This window comes from Ambystoma mexicanum, chromosome 1q (assembly GCF_040938575.1).
Source record: "Ambystoma mexicanum isolate Mex_15411 chromosome 1q, UKY_AmexF1_1, whole genome shotgun sequence".
Lineage (NCBI taxonomy): Eukaryota > Metazoa > Chordata > Amphibia > Caudata > Ambystomatidae > Ambystoma > Ambystoma mexicanum.
This window is the reverse complement of record NC_090922.1, coordinates 765,967,991-765,984,017: the sequence shown is the minus strand read 5'-3', so window position 1 is coordinate 765,984,017 and position 16,027 is coordinate 765,967,991. Positions and strand designations below refer to the sequence as shown.

The 16,027-nt window shown below is 41.6% G+C and overlaps 1 protein-coding gene across 1 annotated transcript in view; it reads right to left on the bottom strand.

Annotated features, from left to right (window-relative positions):
• DDR2 (discoidin domain receptor tyrosine kinase 2) overlaps positions 1 to 16,027 on the bottom strand; it is a 1,291,881-nt gene that overhangs the window by 331,100 nt on the left and 944,754 nt on the right. The gene's annotated exons all lie outside the window — the stretch shown is intronic.

Genomic DNA, 16,027 nt, shown 5'->3' with positions numbered 1-16,027 from the left:
TGGATGTGTTGCTGTAATGTTGCTATAATATTGGATGTCCTAATTTTACAGGGGCCATTAACCTAAGGTGAGCCAGTGGGTCGTGGAGCTTAAGAAAGGGCGCCTCTGGATTTGTGTTTTCAGGCTGAGGTTTACTGCTGGGTTGTAAATAATACAGGTGGCGGGCCGTGGCCTTGGGTGCTGCAGGGGGAACTACAAATCTTTGAAGTGGCTCCAGCCGAGTTGGGGGAGGTGGAGCAGCGCGGCACAGGCCTCTGCTTTTTCGTCTGGCAGGCTTCGCTGGGAGGGAGGGGGAAAGGCCTTGCATGTGCTCACAAAGGTATTTTCCTCGTGTGTTGCCGATTTTAGGTGGAAGAAGCATAAACATTCAAATAATATACAGTACTCATTGAGTCTTTCCAAAGCTCACGTTTTAACATTGCTAGTGCCATTCATATGGCCAATCCGAGCACATTACTTGTACACTATGTTTTTGACAACTACAACATTTTGTTATATGCTTATACATTCGCGGTGAGTGAGGTAGTAGTAAGGTTGGTGGAGCACATAGAAACAACTCGCCACTGAGACTGACGGCAGTGGCACATAGTGGGCTTGGACACACACACATATGGTGCATTTTCATGCACCCGTTACACGAGCCCTCAATATGGTTGCATTTGTCTTTCTTTGCACTCTAGCAGCATTAGTTTGGTTATGGCGCGGGACCGTGGGGTGTAATCTTTTCAATGACACACATAACAAAAAACCCCCGGGACGCTTTTACTATTTGCGCATAACTGCAGGGATGTGGGTGCTTCATTCCTAATGTCATATGAGCACACATTCTGCCATATTTATACATTTTACAGTTTTTTTAGTCAGAGAGGTTGTGGAGAGAACGCTTCCATCGCAGGTAGTTTTCTCATTAGTATTTGGGAACTTTGCTTTTGTCAAAGGACCATTTTACAGTTCTTTTTCCACCCAGGCCCTGCTGGCCGGGTCATGCTGGGAGCAGCGATACACTGCGGAAGGTGAAATGTTACAGTGTTGGTATCTTACACTAGCTCATGTCCGTCTTGTTCGTGGGAACGGGCTCTCAGCGGATCTGATGCATGGGAGGGGGGTCTTTTGGACCAATCCTCCCCTACACAAACAAGGTCAATTTTTGCCAAAACGCACAGCCCAAACTGCTGACAGATTTGGACCAGGTCCGAAACAACTTGACTCGGGATCCATGCGTGGTTTGGGGTTATTTAGTAATTTAAATATTTGACGGAGAAGGGGGTGCCCCCTTCTCAAAAATAGTGATATCAGGGATTTACCTAAAACCGGGGGTTTTTAGAAATGAAACAACCGCCATCTTGTTTTTCTCTCGATGCAATAGATAGTCATGATATTTTGGGGTGTCAGTGTTTTATTTCTTATTTGTATAGGTATAGTGATGTTGGGGGTGAATAATCACTGGCCATGGTCAGTGACATGGTAGGCATTTGGGAGTTTTCTATATTTTGGCAGTGTGTTTTCAGACTTTTGTATATGTGAGACTTTGGAGAAAAAGAGAAGAACATAGTTTTACAAAATGTATATAAAAAGGCACAGTCGTACTCTAGTTTTAGATGCCCCATATAATGTATTTTAGGTTGCGTATTCTCATTTATGCTATTATATTGTGTGATTGTGAAATATTTGCCTAGCCAGTTTACTGTTATGAATCATTCTTTGCTTTCTTTATCTTCAGCTACTTTACTTAAGTAGATGAGTAGTGTTGTATTGTATTGCTCTTTAAAGCTCTATTGTACCATAAAACCGGAAGTAAGCCCCTTTTTAACCAATGTGTGTAACCGCGGTTATGATAAAAGTCAATGAACTGTAACTGTGGGTATAATAAAAGACGTGTTTTTGTTTATTTTATTGTATTTTTATACTTATATGTGATAAGTAGTCTTTAAAAGGACTGTTTTGAGGTACACAGAGTGTAGTAGTTTAGCACATCTGGAGTACTGTTTTGATGTTTTGAAGGAACACTGCATTGCCTTCATCAGTTAGCTGTACTTCGTCATGTCTATAGAAATTGGCCACGTAAAACTGTATGTTGTTGCTAGAAATCCATAATTGGTTGTGTTCTCTAAGAATGCTGAAACTGTTTTCTTAACATTTCTCGAGTATTTCTCAAATTTACAATTCAATCTCGTGGTCCATATCCATGATTTGAAGGTTTGAAGGTCAATTTAGTTTGATTTTGGGCTTGCAGAAAAATGTACACATAGCCACGAATAGAAAGCAAGGTCTTCATCCGCATCAAATAGTCGTGGCTATGAAAGAGGCTGGATGGGGAAAAAAATAGATTTCTGCGAGTTTCATTGGTATTGGTTGTTGTTACTGTTCTATTTGTGTAGCTCTTTGTAATTGGTTGTAGTTAAAATTTGTTATCCATTTTAGTAGTTTTATTGGTATATAGATCTCTTTTTGGTATTCATTTTGGAAAGTAAAAAATCTACTATTTTCTGCAATTGTATCCTTTTGATTCCAGAACCCTCACTATGCACATGGCAGGAGTGTGGCTTATGTTAAAGTAAGTGTTAATACATATTTGCATGTTTGAAGGTTTATTTGCAGTGTTGTGTGTGTTAGTTATATTCATTACTGCTATCAGATGGTGTTTATCATTTTTTTTCATCTCCTTGGATTGTGTGGCAAGCATTTTCTAAGGTATGTTTTAACTTTCACTAACATGGACCTACAAAATTAGATTTGTGAATCAATGGCATTTATATGTAGGCCTTTAGTTTATGTATTCATGTTAGTAAGGTTGAAGGTTTATTTGATTGTATGCGTTGTAATTTTAATGCAGTTTCAGCTATGCAGTACTCTTAGCTGTTTTGAGATTTCTGTGAGGTAGTACAATTGATGGGTGTTTTGTAAATTTATTTTGATCCGTTTTTATTTTTGTAGTTTATTTTAGCTGTGTCATTCTCATCATCTCAGCGGATTTGCACCAGAGGTTGGACTGTGAAAGGTCAACTTATATTCAAAACATAGTGGTACTGCTGGAGAAAGGAGCAGCCCATTTGTCAACAGTTTATGAAACGTCTACTTTTTTAACCTCTCTAGCATTTCTGATGATTCTTGAAACGGAGTGCTGCAGGTGTTTCATGTCTCTGATTGTTGGTGGCAGCACCTTTAATGTGTGGAGGTTGATTCTGCACAAACACTGCTCACACCTAGCTTCTTTTTTTTTATCGAAGTTGGTTCTTTTTCCCACTGATCCAATGATAAGTATGTGGGAAGAGAACAACACTGTTGAATGCACAAATGTTGTATTTTATATAGTGCATGTGATCCACTGAATACAAGATATGAGGGTCATAAAAACGTGTTTAATACATTTCTTAAAGTGTCCATGTTTTTAACTGATTATGTTTTCTTTTTGTTTAGACAGAAGGATATTATTTTATTTGTTTAAACATAGATGAATAACCGCGGCTACGGTGTAGCCCAATGGACTGTTGAATATTGATGGTGCGGTTAACCGCAGCAACGACTGGGGAGGGTCGTAGCCGTGGGTTTGTTGGACCATACCCAAGGATATAGGCCTCAATTTGCAAAAAAGTACACTGTCATTAGCCGAAAGAGTCCCTTCTAAAACTGTTCTATTATGTATTATATTTCTAAGACTGATTTATTATGCATATATTCATTAAAATAGGCAGTAATCAAAACATCCAACTGTCTCCGATCAGCCACACAGTTTTCAAACCAGCCATATCTACAGTCTTTCTCTGTTTCCAGGAAAATGATTCCTAGTTTGAATTTCTAGTAGTTTGTATAAGCAGGGTATGCATGATGTGTGTGTTTTAGAGATTTTAATTGGTTGATGGTATTGTGGTAATTACCCACGGCTATCCAGCAGCTACTCTACCCATGGGTAGATATGGCACCCTATGGAGCTGCGGCTATATTTGGGCAAATAGAACATTGTGTATTTGTGGATGTGCGGTAGCTGCGGCTATCCAACATTTTTGGTTGGAGTAGCATCATAGGTTTATTGAGTGTTTTGGGGGACTATGAGAGACCAATGGAGTGGATGAGGACCATGGGGAGTGAAGGGGGGCTGGTATGTGTGTTAGGGACACTTATTTGGAGTTTGAGGGAGTGGAAATACATTTTTCAAAGTCATTGTTTTTGTGAATAGCAGTGGCTATCAGCAAACGCTCATGTATGGGTTTTCCTACAACCGCATGAATAAAAAGCATGTGTTTAGGCACGGCAACACTTTTTTCGTCTTTTTATTTGTAGTGTCCGTAGGCGCGGTTATATTTATAGCCACCTATATAAACATGCATTTTCTGTGCAATAATCATATTGTCATGTGGTTGATATAGCACAGAATGTGATATGTGTGTGTTATTTTGTGTTTTTAGGTGTTGTCTTGTCTTATATGAAGTTTTGCAGGTTGGCTTAGATTGGTTGTTAGTTTGTAGAAAATGTACGTGAAGCCACAGCTACAAGTAAGCTTGGTAGCCACGTTGAATATCCACTGCTACTAGTGATACTGGGAAGGGCTTTGTATGAGTTTCTGTGTTTCTAATTGGCTGGTGTTAATGTTGTAAATGTGTACTTCTTTATGATTGGTTGCAGTGAATATGTGTCAGACATTTTATTAGTTTTATTAGAATATAGTCCTCTTTTTCTGGTTTTGTTTTTGGAAATAATGCAACTCCCCATTTTGACTACTTTTCTCATTTTGACTGCAGAACTCACTCTGTGCAGTCCATGTTACCTGTGATAAAATATGATTGGCATTTATCAGTTGTTTGTCATTGTTTTGTTGAAACGTTTATTTCATAATATGTTGATAATGGAGCTCTATGTTTTTTAAAGTTTTTTACTGTATTGTTACCAATGAAGTGGTCTTGCTGTATATGTAGAAAATGGGTGGGATTAATTGCTGGAAGTTGTTTATTACGGAAGAAAATTAATTTCAGTGAGACGCATAATATAGAATCATTGAGTATACTTCCTGAAACTCAAAATAAAAGAATGATCACAGAGCAGTAGAAATGTGATTTTATCTCCAATGCTTTTATATCACTTATGGCATGTGTGTCAGGAAAGGAAGAAGGCGATGGATATGGCAGGGGAAATGTGCACAAAATACACAGTAAACAACCTTGAATATAACAACGTGCATTCAATACCCAAGACTCGTGTATACCACTTTAAGAAAAGGAATGTAGGGTAAGCACTTAGAACCTCCTTATGACTGAAAGGAAAGTCGGCAAACTCCTTACCCACTATGCTATTACAGATACTGACAGCGCTAAGCCCACGTAGAGGGCAAGCAGGGACAGAATCTGTAAGCTGACACTCTAGACGGTACTGGATAAGGAATTTGGAAACAGTACTCACAAGGACCGGAATGACCACATGAATGCCAGTACTCACGAAGACCGGAAAGACCACTTGGATGTCCGTATTCACGAGGACCGGAAAGACCACTCAGAAGTCAGTACTAACCCACAACCCTGTAAATCAAACAAGAACCCAGAAGGCAATAAAGGCAAGGAGTGAGGATGACTAAATACCTAAACCCAAGTCAAGAGGCAAGAAGGAATAGTACAGTGTGGAAAACAAAAGATAATCACACAGGGGCTAGTTACAACAGCTTCCCATACCTAATAATAAAATAGGAAATAAATGTAAAAGTGTAAAGGAAAACATGGCATGGATCCCAATAGAAGGCAAGGATCAGGAGCAGTGAAAAACGATTTCAAAAAGGGAAACTTTCCCACCCATCCAAGGTGAAAAGGCAGGAAACTAAACCTGTAAAGGAAAGATTAATGCAACAAGTCTTTCAGTAGCAAAGGGCAATTTCTAGGAAACAGTGAACACAGGCAATTGGGCTACAGCAAAAGGAAAGCTCAGAGAAAGGCTGCCTGCAGACAGAGAAAGGGAGAAAGGGATTTCCAAAAGGCAGAAATCAATTAGGCATACAAATACGAATTCCAGGACAAGGAACAAGAAACACTAACTAGAACTGGGCACAAAAACTAGGAACCAGGAACAAGGGACCAGTCACGACAGGAACGCTGCAACAATGACCAGCGCTGGACTGAAGCAGACTGAGGCTTTTAAAGCTGCTTAACGAGCACACCCCTCAGGCGTGTCGCCTGCTGCACCTGCAGCCACAGGTGTTGCCTATCCTCCACCCAGCCTTGTCCTGCAAGGGAGGAGGTGAGGCAGTGAGCCAGGCATTCTGGGAAGCATAGTCATTTGATTATAGTAGCAGTAGCATGCTGGCTGCCAAAAACCTGGAATGGATCCGGAAGGGAAGTAATTAGGGAAATAAGGTTTTAGCGCTCCCAATTCATCAGGACACTGTAGCATAAGGTTCGGAGGAAATGTCCAGTAGGGAAGAAGCCCCAAAACATGCCCCCAAGTGGCGGGAACGGGAGCGAAGGGAGCGAGCCGTGACAATGTGTTAAAGTGCTTTGTTCTTGTTTAAAGAAGATTATATTTCCTTCTGTGGGGTGATTTGAAAATGTGTGTGCTTTAAAAAAGATTTGGTTTGCTAAAGTGTGTTACTATGTGGTTATCGTATTGGAAATTGCATGAGATGGTCTGGATCATACTGGGCTGCAGCCTTTTTCGGCTTATATGCAGGCTTATATCTTTACTGTAGTTGTGAGTTGTGGTTGTGCAGAATCAACCTCCATCCATTAAAGGTGCTTCTAGCAACAACTAGATTCTTCAAACACCTGCAGCATTGGAATACTCTATTTGAAAAATTATTAGAAATGCTAAAGAGGTTCAGAGAAGCGGCTTCATTTTTTATGGCATTGTCTTTTTAGAGTTGTTATTTTTTTATTTTATATTTTCGTCACCAGTGGGACATTTCAACATGTCAAACATTGTGCAGGTAAACACTATGATGTGCCTCTTCTAATGTTCCGTCAGAAAGCTTGGAGCATCAATCATGATAAATCATCTGGTGCAAGTCTTCTGGGATGATGTGGATGATCCGTATAAAAAATTGAACAAGATGGTCTGGCCCATACTGGGTTTCAGCCTTTTTTGGCTTATATTTGGTGTGATATTTGTACTGTATCTGCGAGCGGTGGTCGTGCAGAATCAACCTCCACCCATTAAGGATACTGCCAGCAACAGCCAGAGTCTTCAAAGACCTGCAGCATTGGAACACTCTTTTTGAAGAGTCATTAGAAATGTAGAGAGGTTCAAACAGGAGGCTTCATTTTTTGTGACATTGTCTTTTTAGAGTTATTTTAGTTATGTTTTCCTTACCAGTTGGACATTTGAACATGTCTAAAATTGTGCAAGAAAACACTAAGAGGAGGCCCTTGTATTCTGTCAGAAGGTTTGGGAACATCAATCATGATAAGTCAGCTGGTGCGAGTCTCCTGGGATGATATGGATGATGCGTATTGGAAATTACATGCAATGGTCTGACCCATACTGGGCTGCAGCCTTTTTTGGCTTTTATGTGGTGTTATATCTTTAATGTATCTGTGAGCGGTGGTTTGTTCATAATCAACCTCCACCCATTAAAGGTGCTGCCAGCAACAGCCAGAGTCTTCAAACACCATCAGCATCAGAACACTCTTTTTGAAGAGTCATTGGAAATGCTAGAGAGGTTCAGACAGGAGGTTTATTTTTTTGTGGCATTGTCTTTTTAGAGATTGTAATTATTTTATGTATGCCTCACCAGTTGGACATTTCAACATGTCTAAGATTGTGCAAGAGAACACTAAGAAGTTGCCCTTGTAATATTCTGTCAGAAAGCTTGGGGACATCAATCATGATAAATCATATGGTGTGAATCTCCTGGGATGATGTGGATGATGGATATTGGAAATTGGACAAGAACCACAAAACAAAAATGCTTGGGGCTCATGTATTACGTGCATGGAAATTGGCACCACATCCAGTAGCTGATTTCACCAGTGCGACACCACCAACACTTAATGAACCTTCGACTTAAATTATGAGGGTTATCTGTGATCCAAATGGTACACATGGGTTGCTTTAGGAGGTGGTGCAAGTAAGGATTGGGATAGGTTTACCTGAATACCAGAATAATTGTCCTACTTAATATATATTTTTTAAGTGGCAATTTTTTTCCATTTTCTTTCTAAAAAAAGATTATGTGTAAGTAGACGAAACACCAATGGCATTAGATATACTGTTATTTATATGTTTGGTCATAAAAAAATTAATTTCTTAATAATAATGCAGGTATGTTTGCAGAAGTCACACTGTGCATATGGTTACTGTGTTGTTGATGTAAACATCTGTGGATCTTTTGGATAAGCATATAGTAAGTGTTAGTAAATATAACATTAGAGTTAATCATCATGTACACACATTGTGTGCTTGAGGCGTGTTTATTGCCCCATGCATATGCACTATGAGCTCAGATGAAACTCTTTTTCAGTGAATTTCATAGGTTTTTATTAGTGCAACTTAACCATAACGTCCGGTTAACAATGTTTTTTCAGTCAATTTCATGGGTTTTTACCAGTGCACGCTAATTTCCTACAATTTACTAATATCATATTTACCCCAATATAGGAACATTATTGTCCAATTTACAAAGTATCCCCTAAAACTCTGCCATTCCCCACCTACTAACATCATTTTTAACACTTCGTGAAACTTTTTGCAGTGTTTTTGTGTTCATCGACGTTTCGCGAACAACTGACGTCATCACAAACTTTCCGTGCACAGCATGATGACGTGTTTGCGAACGCATCTGCACTTCGCGAACGGCGCCGTGCTTCGCGAACAGTTCAGAACTGCATTTACAGGTCATCTAGGAACACACATTTTTACCTTGCACAGCTCCTACACCTATTCTTACTCATTATCCATTAATAATCTAGCAGACAGCAACATACTTGGAAGATTATTAGCTAAACTGCTATTTATCTTTAAAATGGCATAAGCTATTTCCATCCCTCTTTCCCAAGAGCCACCACCTACCGCCACAACCATCTGAAGGACCTACAAAACAAAAGAAGCACAGTACTTCAAAAAACAATGAAGAGGACAAAGAAGATGAGATAGAGGAAGTGCCTACCTCTAGCACCCAGAACGAATTATGGGTGTGGCAGTTCTTTACCACTGTTGGGAATGTACCAAGGCCTAAAGCTACCAAAGTCACATGCACTGAGAGCACTAAGTCGCGGATTACCTGGACAGTTCTCCTATGGGACCACCTCCATGTGCTGCCACACCAAATCCAACCACCGCAATGCTCTTAGAAAGGTTGTTCCTTTCTTAGTAAGTAGTAGGCTGTCTTCCTCCACCTCATCTTCCTCAACCAATGCTGTAACCACACAGCCTACTTTTGTGGGACACAAAATGCCACCAGCTACCTTGCAAGCAATACAAGAGGCTGTTGATCCATATCTTCCGAAGACAACAGTACTTTGTATATACTTAGAAACACCACTCAGCAGGGGGGAGCAATTTTGAAGTGCTTTTGAAGTTGTAATTAAGGAGCATCAGAAACACTGCTCCCTACCTTAGATGTAACACACGCGCAACATCTTCCCCTGTCCACCTGCTCCTCAATATTTGTGGTTGGTGCCTGTTACCTCATTAACCCTCCCCACCTTTTTTCCGACCTCTCCTGCAAAAATAAATAAAAAATACCAAGAAAAAGTTCCTTTAGGAACAACCTTTCACAGTTAAAAAATAGAACAAAAGAAACTAATCTTATAGACTCCATTTACTTTATTTACATTTCTCAGTAAAGTTAGTTAGACTCAATAAGATTCTCCAACATATCCATTAGCATTTTGTGTTATGCTAATGGAAATAATGGACAATTGTATACCAGAGAAAAATATAAAAGGACAGAAACAATTTTCTGTCCCAAATACTTTTCTCTAGCATACAATATGGACCATAATCGATGGACCTTTATAACTATCCGCAGTCTCAACAGTCCACTTTTCAGGCCATTGATAATTAAAAGACCTGGATGGCACGTGCACACCATCGCACGGGGTAGCCCTTCAACCCTTTTAAAATTTACATTTGTGACACTCAATGCCTGCTTTCAAACAGTCACACATCATCCACCAATCACTTCCAAAAACTGTACATATAACCCTATGACCATATTAATCTTCTACGCACCAATTGCCACTTAACAATCTTCTACAAATCTTTTATATCTGCATTTCCCTTACTTATACAAAATAATTGTACACGGTGCTCCTATAAATGCACATATGGATTGCGCAGTGAGAGAAGTACATAGATAGAAGGGGCAGTACGGATGGGAAAGTACTCATGTGAACCTAGGAGGTAAATTCCAAGCGATGCCAAGGTGGCATGCCACTGGCTAACTACTGGAGCAGAGGAGTCCCAAGGATGGGATGCATCTTAACCGTAACATCTTTTTAACAACGTTTTTTCTGTCTATTTAATTGGTTTTTTATAAGAGAACATTTTTCATGGTGTTACATTACTGTATATAAATTATTAATAATCGCTCTTTTCATATATATTATTTATTTATTTACTTGATTTAATCAATTCAATGATTTTTACAAAAATGTTGTAGAAGTGAAAGAAACTCAATCATCAACGATAATACAGAGGAAAGAAATTTGAAACAAAAGGTTCATGTAGACGTAGAAAAACATAGAAGAAGAAGATGAAGAGTTTGTAAAAGTAAACAAGAGAGTGAAAGTAAAAGTAGAAATAGAAATAGAAAGAAGAGAACGAGGGAGGACAAGAAACTCCCGCAGACAGTAGAGTAGACAGAGTTAGACAAAAGGCAAACATAAGTCGAAGTAAACCGAAGTTTCAAGCCAAAACTACACATTTCTTGTAGAGTCAATAGAATTTCGGCTTTCCAGAACAGTTCTCTTCTTTGATTTACTGCTTTGAGAAGACTCGTTCTGCTAAGGTTGGGTATCTGCCCCTGCTGGCCACTTTGACAAGATAGATTGGAGAGTTTGTACTGTGGCAATAGTCCAAGTTGTTCTTTCTCTGCTCATCAAACGGTACCACCATACTTCCTCTTCCTTTGTGTAAGACGCAGAGAGGTGAGATAACAGATATTTCACACCTATTTCTCTTGTACCAGGACAGTTTAGTAGCAGATGGCGTATAGTTTCCACCTTTGCTTCGCTTTCGCAGAACCGACATAAGTCTGAGGTGCTTTGTCCTCTCAGTTTTAGAATTTGATTTGTAGCCAACAGGTTTAATCTGGCTCTTAAGAACAGGTTTCTTACTGGTTTGCTAGGAAACGTGGCTAAATAACTTGGCACCGAGTTCAGTTTGGTTTGGTAAGGCGGGAGATGGCTAACTGACTTTGCCTTTGCAGCAGTATCCAAAGTTTTAATCCAATCTAACTCGGCCATTTTCCTTTTTATTCTTTTCGGGTACCGGATCAGTTCGTTCTCTGAGGACTGAATTTCAAGCAATTTTGTTTTACACGCTGCTTCCCAGGAGTTTAGCACGTTACAGCGGGCGGCTGTTGTTTCCGCACGTATTATCGCAAGTAAATGAGGGCAGGCGGGGAGCAGCGTTTTCCTGTAGAGGGACATTGCTGCCAACGATAGGAGACCCAGCTCTATTCTGATTAAAAGCATAGAAGTGGTTTTAGGAAGGCCTAAAACTGTACGCCAGAAGTACCCCTCGAGTTTCAGCCAGAGATTGGCGGGTGTATGTGGCAGGGCTTCCGCTGCATAAGTAAGAGACGCTACCACCTTTGCACGGTAGAATTTAATCACTGGAAGCAGCGAAAATCGTCCAAATTTGAGATCCATAGCACGGGCTTGGGCCGCCAGTTTGATCGCCTTTTCCATCAACGTTTCCTGTAGGGTTGCATATATGCTTGAACTGTCGAATGTTATTCCAAGGTATTTAAAGTTGTTGACTTTTTCTAAAGCAATCCCTTCCAGATACCAGGATGTCTTTTCTTTTGGTCTCCTCCCTTTTTCCAGGACCAATATTTTTGTTTTTGAAACATTGATTGTGAGGTCATTTTCTTTTGTATAGGTCGCTAGATTGTCTAACTGACGCTGAAGACCAATTGGGGTTAAGTCCAGAAATATAAGATCATCTGCGTAAAGTAGTCTCGTGACTTTCTGGTTTCCCATAGACGGTGGAAAAGATCGTATGAATAGTTCTGATTTCTTGAAGTCTCCCAGATATGCAATGAAGAGGGCCGGGGCTAGTGGGCAGCCCTGTTTTACCCCTCTTTCCACTGAGATTTCGGATGACAGCAGGCCGGCTTGGTTCAACCTTACACGGAGTTTGGTGTTTTTGTGGAGAGCTTGAATAGGTTGAAGAATATCTGTCGGGCAGTTCCAAAGTCTCAGCTTTTCCCACAACTTCGCTCTGTTCACCTGGTCAAAAGCTTGCGCTAAATCTACAAATGCAAGGAAGACACGAGGACCACCCCCGAGGACGTTGCTTTTTAAGGCACTAAGAAACAGGATATTTGTAGCCGTCCCGTTGTCTTTGGTAAAACCCGTTTGAAACGGGTTAGCGCACTCTGCTTTCTTTGCCCATCGTTGGAAGTGTTGATGGAGAAGTGACCCAAAGACTTTACCGATGGTATCGAGTAACGTTATGGGGCGGTGTTTTTTTGGGTCTTCCTTGTGACCTTTTTTAAATATGGGCACCACGATAGATGTAGTCCATGACGCCGGGATTTGTCTGGATTGTTTGCAGCGTTTAAAGATCTCGCTAATCAGTGGTGTCCATTCTTTTACATTTTGTTTTAGGTCGAGATTAGTGATACCATCCGGTCCAGGGGCACGAGATGGTTTGAGCCTTTGAAGGGTCTTTGTTATTTCAGCTCTGTCGGTCAGGTCTACCCAACACTCCAGTTTGCTGTCATTTACCAAAGGGGGGTGGGTTGATGGTAACTGGAACAGATTTTTGTAGAAGTTTGTCCATTCTTTCTCACTAATTGGGTTAGTTTGGGCCATTTCCGATGGAGCGGATGAAGATCTTAACAAGGCCCAGAACTCCCGTGGATGGTGGCCACAAACCAACTTCAACATAGATTCTGCATCCTGTTGGTAAAGGTGGAGCCTGTGTTGTCTAATCCAGGATTTGTAGGCTTTCGCGATCTTGGTTAAGCTCTCTTGGTTCTCAGCTGACGGGTAGGTAATAAACTTTCTTTTCGCTTGTCTCACTGCTCGCCTTTTCTCCACTACTTTGTGACTGTATTCATGTGAGTGCGGTTGATTTCTGTGTCCCGAACTGTTAGTTTTCCTTATAAACGGTATGATATGATATGATATGATATGGTATTTGTAACGCGCCTATACACGAGTGTTTCAAGGCGCGATGAGGCAGGGAGGGGGGGAAACAAGGGGAAGACAGACAAACGATCCTACTAGGCCAGGTGTCATTCAGATCGCGCAAGTGCAGAGGTAATGGGAAAAGGAGAAGTGCAGGGGGAGGAGGTGGGGGGGAAAGTGCAATACAGGGAAGTATCAGTAAAGGTTGGTAATCAGGTGCTGTTGGAACTTGCCCTCCCCTATGAGCCGTTTCTTTTCGTTGGTAATTAGCCTTGATCTTCAGAATGTTTTAATCAATTTTGTTGATTGTTTGTCTCTACTTGCACGATCATGTGCAGGTTTTCCTTTGGTCCTCTCTTCCACCTAAGAGCCAGTAAGTTGTGATCGCTGGCTGTAGACTTTAAGACTTCAAATGAGGTGGTTAGAGTTGCCAGTGGTCTGCTTATAAAGATGTGGTCAATGTCCGCCTTGGAGTTTCCACGTTCCCAAGTTGGCGGTCTGTTTTCTCTGGCGAACGGTTCTTTGGCACAAAGTAGATCCCTTGAGGACATCAGGGTCAACCACTTTGTCCCCTGTTTTTTCCTCGGCGAGGATGGAGGTATGGCACAGGAGGCTACCTCATGCGGACCCCAGGTAGCATTTAGGTCGCCGCAGAGGATCAGCATGGCCTCAGGTGACTTTATATGGGCCTCATCAATAGTCTCTCCGATCAGAGCTAAAAAAGCAGAGTCTCTCTGGGCAACAGGGTTCCAGTAAACGTTCATAACAATCAGGAGCTGCACGCGGGGGGCCTCCGTTTTCCCCACTGGCTGGTCCCAGCTTATCTCAGTAGCTAAGAGGTAAGTAGTTGATCTCAATATTTTGTTCAGCTGTAGTCCACAGCCTCCCCGAATTGCAGTTATAAGACCTGATGATGGTCGGCCAAAAATTCCTTTGATTGCTGTGACAAAGGCTATTGAGAATCCAGCCATGACTGGGCAAGCTGTCATCCAAGACTCTTGTAGGCAAACTATGTCGAAGTCTCCCAGATTTAGATCACCTTTCTTTGTCAGATGTAAAAATCTGCGAGTGTTCCATGACCCCAAGGATAGCTCTTCCTTCTCCGCGATGTATCTGATGGAAAGTGGAGCTTCGGGGAGTTTAGCGGATTGCTATTTGTTCTTGTTGAGTGTCAAAGCCTTTGGGTAACCAGGCCCATAGTTGCAGTAAAGGGGCAGATTGGGATTGTTGTAAAGTGCCTGGTTCATTTGGTTTAGAAGGTTGGGTGACAGTACGTTGAATTTTTGGCATGGGACCTGCAGGGACTCTTCCTAATCCCAGGGGATCTTTATAGACACAGTTACTTCATTGCACTTCTTCCCGGGGAACGAGGGCTGGGTGATTCCAGGTCAGAATTCGGAGGAATACTCTGCGTGTAACTAGCCTTGGGGGACTGCTCCTTAGATAAGGGTTGTTGTTTATGGCCCGTCTGCTCCGAGGATTTCTGAGGTTGTTCAAATTTTTCGCTTTCTTCCATGGGACACATAGATTTTAGAGACCCGGTCAGCTCACGGGATTTCCTTTTTGAGGAAGAGTCAGCGCACTCTTTGAGTTCGAACAGGTTGAACCCTAATTTTTCAGCTGCTTCCGAGATCCTGATTTTCGCCCAATATGTGCTTACATAAAGATAAGCGCTGGCAATTTTCCCTTCGTGAAAGGGTTCTACTCGGGAGAGGTCTTTCGTATCCACATGTCTGAGTGACGGCACGCACTTTAGAAGTTGAAGCACGTAGTCTCTGTTTAGGACCACATATTTCTTGTTGTCCGGCAGTTGTTTGATCTTAAAACGGCGTTCTGTTTTGGGTAGTCGGGTCACTGTCCGGGCGATCGGCCTTGAGCTTGATTCGCCGGAATTTCTGGTCCTATTTTCCTTTCTCGAATGTTCAAGTTGTGGTTGTCTTTCTGGTTGCCCTTTGGCCCGGGTTGCGTGTACCCATCGCACTTTAGAAGTGTTTTCAAGCTCTATTGGGGAAGTCGAACTCGCTTTCCGCCTACGAGGGGACGGAGAAGGACTGTGCAGAACTCCTTTGCTTTCTTTGTTGAGATTTAGTTCATTGTCCTTCACTTGCATCTTTATTGAATCCTGCCCCCAATGAGGTTTTTTAGTTAGCTTCTTGCATCTGTCTTCTAAAGTTTGGAAAGGTGAAGACACCTCATTGCTATATTGAGGCAGGCAGCTGTCCTCCTGATCGTCGGATACCGAGTAGACACTGAGGTTTAACAGATCTTCGTTCACCTCAGTGCCTGCCCCTTTGACTCCTTTGGGACTAACCCTGGCGGGTTCTTCTCTTTTTCTGTGTGGGTTCTCATGCTGGGCTGATGTTCCCAACGGTTTAGGGCGTTGCTGGTTCTTCGTCCAAATTCTCGGGGCCACTTTCTTTGTAGTGGGCTCTTCTTGTGAATTGTTCAGTTGCCTGGGAGTAAAGCTAACTAATTTTGTAGGTTGCCGACTACCCTGGTCTTCGTTTGCATTCATTTTCTCTTTCCCTTTAGGTTCATGGGTCGACTCGAGCTCTTGCAAATTGAAAATGTTTTCATTACAGATGGCACCAATTGTGGTTGTGATTTTCTTCTTCAGTTTCTTTCCCAAGGTGCCTGACTCGACAAGATTTACCCCTGATGGTTCCTCATGGCCCGTAACTGGGGGAATCAATCGATCATTTGGGTTCTGGACGCAGGTGTCAGATAGTGAGGGTCTTGTAGGTCTATTT